General features: G+C 40.0%; 1 protein-coding gene across 1 annotated transcript in view; it reads right to left on the minus strand.

The window, feature by feature from the left end:
* Nucleotides 1–6,357, minus strand: part of ARRB2 (arrestin beta 2) — a 530,032-nt gene that overhangs the window by 342,665 nt on the left and 181,010 nt on the right. The gene's annotated exons all lie outside the window — the stretch shown is intronic.

Genomic DNA, 6,357 nt, shown 5'->3' on the forward strand with positions numbered 1-6,357 from the left:
CTCAGGTGAGTTTTTCTCCTAATTGTCTACTGGTCACTACAGATGTGCAAAATCTCTATTCTGTTATTATCCACCAAGAAGGGCTTGATTGGTTAGAAATAATGCTCTCTGAGGTTGGGTTATTAGATTCTGGTACAATCAATACAGTAGTGACTCTTATGGAGTTGGTTCTTACTAACAATTTCTTATACTTTAATGGCCAGTTATTCAAACAGTTAAGTGGTGTAGCAATGGGGGCAACATACACCCTGAGTTTTGCAAATTTATTTATGGCTTTCTGGGAACAGCATTATGTCTTCAATAATCCCTTTAAGACATGTTTGAACTTTTATGTAAGATTTTTGGATGACATCTTTCTTATCTGGGTGGATTCAGAAGCTAAACTGGATGAATTTTTGAATTATATTAATTGCAGTACAACTTTTCTTAGATTCACCCACTCTAGAAGTAATACCAGTTTAGCCTATTTGGACGTACAAGTAACTAAAGACTTCACTAACAAATGTTATACTTCATCCATTCATCGTAAGGCAACCTTTTCCAACTCCTACCTTCATTTCTCTAGTTGTAATCCCCCTTTTCAGAAGAAAGCGGTGCTTAAGGGCCAGCTAGTGAGGTTGGCCCATATGATTACTGATGACATTATTTTTTATCAGGAGGTTGATGTTTTGTTGGATATGTCCAATCGACCTCCTGAATAATTTAAAGGTTGAGGTTTGCAGTAAGAGAACAAAGAGCATTTTTAATCCGCTGCTACCTAAACCCTCTGGATCATTGGTGGTTACTATTAGTGATGTATACAATGTCACAGATGGGGTTGCTACAAATGTAAATGATAGTTCTTTTGAGCGTTGTCCGGTAGTCACATATTGCCCTATTATTTATGAAGTATTAGATGTGATATAGGGGCACTAGTCTATTATTTCAGGCATGGATGCTATTATAGGATAACCTGGTGACCAATTTAAGGTGGTATTTCGAAAGGGGAGAAGCTTCAAGAATTTATTACAAATTAAATATGGGGATGGTAGTGAGAACAGGCCTAAGGGTACATTCAAATGTAACCACTGCTCTCAGTGTACTTATATTTACACCTGAGAACAGTTTTTTATTCTTAACAGGACATTTAATATACAAAGACATTTTAACTGGAGTCTATGAGGGTGGTTTACAGTGCCCTGTGTCAACAATGTAATCCATTTTACATTGGAAAAACATTGCAGAAGCTAAAGGATAGGATTTATGAGCATTTCAATGATAACAGCAAAGGCTAGAGCTTCTAATGCTTTATCTCGGCATGTGGCTTTAAACCCAGGGCACAGTTTTATGTTTGTTTTAGACTATGTAGAAAAGGACACTAAAGGTTTTTTTATTGATGAGGATTTGAGCAGGAAAGAGTTGATTTGGATTTTGAGGCTTAATGCACTACATTTTCCAGGACTTAATGATAGTTGTTGTATTTACCCCTTACTTAAAATCAGAAGTCTTAAAGGGTGACCTGGGTGTATGTTAATCATTTATATATGTGCTATTCAGTGAAAATGTACATGAAATTTTTTGGTTTAATATGGTCTGTTTTTAGGGACCACCTAAAATGTTGGTATTATTTTAATGCTTGAAAGTTTTAAGGTGTTGCCAGTGTATTCATTGTTAATCGAACACAATGGGGTATGTGTTTTTATTGGTTGATTTTAACGTGATGAATTTTTTGGCTATTTAATAACTGAGTTTGATTTTCAACAGTTCTGATGAAGTCTTAGACAAAGACGAAAGCGCTAAACTGTTGGGTTTGAATAAAGAGTTCCTTGGTCTCTATACTGTGCCTTGCATTTCTTGGTTCCTAGTTTTAAAATTTTGGCTGTTACATGTTAAATCTGTCCTTAATTATCTAATTCATATCAAGTCACAGCTCAAACATAGTTAAAGCAGCAAGACATTAGCTTTTAGAATGGTATACTCAAATCTTTATTCAGTCCTAACACAGCCTGATGAAGCACTTGTTTTCTGAAAGCACCTACTCTATGTATTTACTTGTTTAATCCCAAACACATTTTTTTATTTGATATGTACTGTCTGTTGATGCTATTTAATATTTCATATTTAGTATTTATGTTAAAGTGGGTGATTGCAAATAACGATTTTCAAGTAAATATAAACTTTCAGACAGATGACAAAAAAAAAGAACAGTGGTATAGACATGCCACTCAGAGTGGGTAAAAAAAAAAAAGCATTGTGAGAAGTCAGAGCTAAAATAAGAAAAAATATATTTTATACATACATATATATATATATATATATATATATATATATATATATATAGGTCTACTTCTAAACCTTCTTATGGTTGAGACCATAAGAGCGAAGTACTGAAAACTTCAACCATTTAAATGGAGATTGCTGTATATCGCAGAACAGTATTTATTTACCATTTTCCTCTCTGTAGTGTGACCATTGAGTTGGCATACTTAATTAGCAGAGGGTGTGGGGGTGCAGGGGTCTTGCAGCCCTGCAAAAACGTTAAAAAAAAAAAAAAAAGATTTTAGATTTTTGTTTTTATTTTTTTTTTATTTAAAGTTCAAAGTTTCAAAACTTTGATGTTAAGTCTTGACCACAAGAAAGTCGATGTTTTGAAAGTTTGAAATTTAGAAGTATATATATATATATATATATATATATATATATATATATATATATATATATATATGGAAGCACTTTATCTCGAAATACTGAAATCTTTAATTTCAGTATCTCCTGACAAAAGTGTGGAAAGTGCAGTTGAGCGAAACTGCACTTAATCTAATTCAAAGTCTCGAATTCACAGTTGTGGTGGCACGGTACATGGGATGTGCTGTGTGTGTAAGGTGCGGTGTGCTGTGGGATAAGGTTTGCCTGCCCTTGTGTGGATATATGTGGATATTCAGGTAAGTGCTGCTTTTCTAAGGGTTTTGGGTAGGGATACGAGTGTATGCGAGTGTGTTGGGAAGTTTTAGGTGTAGGTTAGGGTAGGTAGGTTAGTGTGTGTATAAGTGTTGAGAGCGGTGGTATTTGTACATATGTGGTGTGTGTATGTGCAAGGGGAATACAGAGTATGTAGTGGTGGGTTTAGCATCTTTGTCTTTTTAGTGTGACCTTGGAGTTATAATATACAAGTAGTGGGGGTCCAGGGGGCTTGCCCCCCCTGGTTACATGTAGAGTAGGTGTGTGTATTTGTGTTGTTGTGTTTACGTGTGTTTTGTTGGTTTGTTGTAGTGTGCAACTAGTCTAGTCCAGATACAGACTTGCTGTATCCAGGACTGTTTGTAGGCACCTAAATGGTGTCAAAGTCTGCTCTTCAGTTTGTCCATTAGATCTACTAGTTCACTCCTCTCCTGTACTTATACTAGTTTATTAGTCTAGCACTTTACCAGAATTCTTGTAGCAATTATTGTAGCACACAAAAGTGTTACCAGCACTAAACATTCTACAAGGAAACAGATCCAGTACTTATTATCAATGCCCACCCCTCCAGGCATGTCTAAAGGTCAGTTCTCTGTGCTTTCTTCTATTAACCTGGTGAACTTGGGCATCCTGAGGCACTGTAGAAACTGCCTCATGTACACAGACAACCCCTCACCTCTTACCTCCCAACACTCAGACTTCCGATAGATGCACTTATATATCCAAATTGGAAGCCACGTACTTTTCAGTCAAGACCGGAATAGCTGGTCAAGAGGAGAAGGTCAACACTTGCACCATACCACATGGAGCACATAAGCCCTCCAGAACACACTCTAGCACTGCCTTCAGATAAAAACACAAACCACACATTCATCTTCGTGGAGGCTCTCAATAAAAATCTACCCAAGCAGCAGAGACCTCCAAAGTAGAAACGCACTCCACCACAACACAACACTAATCACAAGACACACAATTCTCCTAAACAGTGTGCCACTCAACCAAAGCCCCTAAGGCAAAACAGTATGCCCAACACACTAGTCATAGGTGACTTGATGTCCCACTCACTAGGCTGAATAAGGAGAAAGTAACAGTCAGCTGTCTGTCAGGTGCCAGGGTCCATTACATAATGCACGCAGTCAGGTCCCTCAACAGGTACAAATATGACTCTGTCATTGTACATGTGGGTATGAATGATCTGAGACATACCTCCATGGACTATATGAAAAGAGACATGGAGGAGCTATCAGATTATGTAGCCCAGGGGGGTATGACCCTAGCCTTGAGCAGCATCCTACCTTCACCCAGAATTATACCACAGTACAAGCAGAAAATGACTGATTTCAACAGTTGGCTAAGTTTCTGGTGTCATTCTAAGGGGATCCAGTATCTGTCTGGTTGGGATGACATGATTGACAGACCTTGATGCTTTGCCAGAGGTGGTTTGCATCTGTCACCCCTAGGCTTCTGGATACTGGTCAAGACTCTTGCCACCACTATAGTGCCTTTTTAGGCGGTATTCCAAAGACCAAACTGTCATCGTAACAGCTACAAACAAATGCAATCTAAGGGTCATGCTGCTCATCGCTAGAAGTTTAAATCTCAAAATGCACTTGCTCAAAGCACTCCTTAAAATGGAGAACATCGATATTTGTGCTGTAACAGAGACCTGGTTCAAGGCAGCAGAAAGCACCCCTGCACTACCAGGCTATAACTCATGCCACACCTTTCGGCCCCAGAACTTGGACCGAGGCTCCAAAGGAGGTGGTGTTGCCATATTCATAAAGGATATGCACACCTCTAGACTGGTAGCTCAACATAATGCATCAGAGATACTTCAGGTGCAGCTAACATTGGGTAAGACAGCGATTTAGGTCGTAGCTGGCTATAGGTCCCCAACCATGGCCCAAGACTCACACTCCACATTCCTAAGCACCCAGGAGAATATTAGGGCCAACCTAACACTCTCTTACTAGGCAACTTTAACTACTCCTCCATTAACTGGGAAAACTACTCATGTACCAATATACTTGCCCAACATTTCCGGAAGTTCATTAATTTCAATACCTTGGACCAGCTTGATCTTACCCCAACTACAGGTAGCAACATCCGTGACCTGGTCATTACTAACATGGGTGACCGTTGCACTACACCAATAGTTAGCTCCTCCTTGGTTAGATCAGACCACAAACTAATCACCTTGTGAATCCACATCCTTCCCACCCCCACCCCCCGCAAAGCTAACCAATTTGAAAAACTTCTCCAAAGCTAACTTTGGGCTCCTAAAAACAGAGGCACCCATGCAAATGGAGAATAGTTGTATGACCACTGAATCATACACCAATGCACTGTACGAACACTTACACAAATGCATGGATCTCACCATACCCAATAGAACCAAAACACTCTCCTCCAAAAAAAGGAAGCCAATCTGGTGGTCCCCTGCCATAAACATACTCTACAACAGGAGGAGGAAACTGATCCGGAATAAGGTGAAGTCCCAAGACTGGAAAAACTCCCTTATCAGCCTCAACAAAAAGCTGAAATACCTCATTCAATCCTCTATAGCTAGCTATGAAAACAGAATTGCATCAGATAGTAAAGACAACCACAATGCCTTCTACAGTTATGTAAACCTCCATGGCAATACCCAGATTTGCTCTGAGCTACTGCACAATGGTACCTCCTATACCGAGCCAACAGATATTGCCAGTACACTGGCCAACAGATTCAGTGCCAACTTTACCCTTCTCCCCAAAGGACCAATCACAATACCAGTAGATTGCCAGGCACCCAGTATTACTGCTGCACAGGTTAAAACAGCACTGTCCAAGGCCAAGAATACAGCTACTATGGGACCTGACAATATCCCAGGCTGTGTTCTACATGAACTACAGAGTGAACTGCCACCTCACCTGTGTGCCCTGTTCAATCACAACCTCACCTCAGGCTTTGTCCCTACCAAATGGTGCACTGCTACACTCACCCTCTCCACAAAGGAGGAGCGACTACAGACCCTGAGAACTATCGTCCAATTAGCATAACAAGCCTGATATGCACAGCTATGGAACACATCATCATGGACCTAATAAACAAGGATATAGGGAATCTCCAAAATCTGGATTCCACGCAGTTTGGTTTTGTGAAGGGTAGATCATGCCTGCTCAACTTGGTCGACTTCTTTGAGTCAGTCACCAAAGCTGTGGATGGGCAAGGTGGTTCATACAGCCTACCTTGATCTGGCCAAGGCTTTTGATACCATTCCCCACTCAGAAATCATAGAAAAACTCACTAAGCTAGGCATCAACCCCTATATCATTAGGTGGGTTGCAAACTGGCTCACAGACAGAACCCACAGTGTGAAAGTAGCCAACTTCAAGTCAGACTGCCGACTAGTCACGAATGGAATCCCACAGGGTTCAG

This window comes from Protopterus annectens, chromosome 7.part0 (genome assembly GCF_019279795.1).
Source record: "Protopterus annectens isolate FY-2018-M chromosome 7.part0, PAN1.0, whole genome shotgun sequence".
In the NCBI taxonomy this organism is placed as follows: domain Eukaryota; kingdom Metazoa; phylum Chordata; order Ceratodontiformes; family Protopteridae; genus Protopterus; species Protopterus annectens.